The 1,152-nt window shown below is 41.0% G+C and overlaps 1 non-coding gene across 1 annotated transcript; it reads right to left on the reverse strand.

Annotated features, from left to right (window-relative positions):
• Positions 1-694: 694 nt before the first annotated feature.
• LOC136407332 (small nucleolar RNA SNORA73 family) lies at positions 695-900 on the reverse strand. The gene has a single exon (XR_010751878.1). It is a non-coding gene; the product is annotated as a small nucleolar RNA SNORA73 family (small nucleolar RNA).
• Between the last annotated feature and the right edge of the window lie 252 nt (positions 901-1,152).

Raw genomic sequence — 1,152 nt, forward strand, 5'->3', positions numbered from 1 at the left:
CTGCTTTCTGGGCTCATCTCTTGTCCCTCGCACTGTAAACTCTGCTTCCTGGACTCCTCACAGTTGAAGGAATTTGCCAGCCTCCCTCTTACTTGGTTTTTAAACATGATAGTCCTGTCTGAAATTCTCTTCCCTTGTCTTTTAGCTAGATAATCTTCATTTGCCCATCATGACAGTTTAACTATCACTTCTTCCAGACTTTTTAAGAATCCATGGTATTTACACAGCATTTTGAAATTTCCTTCTAACTTTGACACTAGATTGTAAATTCTTTTAGGACAGGGATTGTGTTTTAGACATTGGTGCTCAACTCTACTACTATATAATTCATAATACATTACACATTTTCCCCTCTCCAGAGTATCTATTCCTCTATGGAAATGTTGAATAATGTCTGTCTTTCCAGCCAGAGAAACTTCTATGAGAGTTTGGCTCATTCACACCACATAGCAAGTGTGAGGGCACAAAGTAGGCATTCAATAAACTTTTACTCAACTGTATTTGCAAAACCTAGTACCTGGTCTAGTGGGTACTCGGAATTTATTAAATCTAAGGCACTATTGATGGTGAAATGTATCACTATTTTATATACCAGTAAGAAACAGGAAAAAATCCTCAAAAACAAAATTGAGGCATAATGCTTATTGAAACCATGACATTATACTTTCTTATTATGCAGACATTTTTTTTTTGTAGATGTTTCCTGATGGTTTTGTCTCCTCAGTCATTGTCCACAGGACTCAGAGAAGCTGTAGGAATATGCAGGTGTAGACTCAGGGCCCGGCTTTCTCTCCAACGTTGTGGAAAGGGACTGTATATCATGGGGCAGAGCCCTATGCTCCCCTTCGCCACCTGGACAGAGCCCCGGGGAGAGTGACCTCCCGGGAGTATCCACGTTGGGTATGCAGACATTTTTCTATTTATTATAAGAGAATTATTTAGTCAAATATTTATTGTATCTCTCTTACACATACATAAAAAGGAAAATATAAGCAAACAAAACTAGTCCAATTTCTTTTTTTTTTTGTATTTTTCTGAAGCTGGAAACGGGGAGAGACAGTCAGACAGACTCCCGCATGCGCCCGACCAGGATCCACCCGGCACGCCCACCAGGGGCGACGCTCTGCCCACCAGGGGGCGATGCTCTGAAGC

Source organism: Saccopteryx leptura, chromosome 5, assembly GCF_036850995.1.
Source record: "Saccopteryx leptura isolate mSacLep1 chromosome 5, mSacLep1_pri_phased_curated, whole genome shotgun sequence".
NCBI classification, from domain to species: domain Eukaryota; kingdom Metazoa; phylum Chordata; class Mammalia; order Chiroptera; family Emballonuridae; genus Saccopteryx; species Saccopteryx leptura.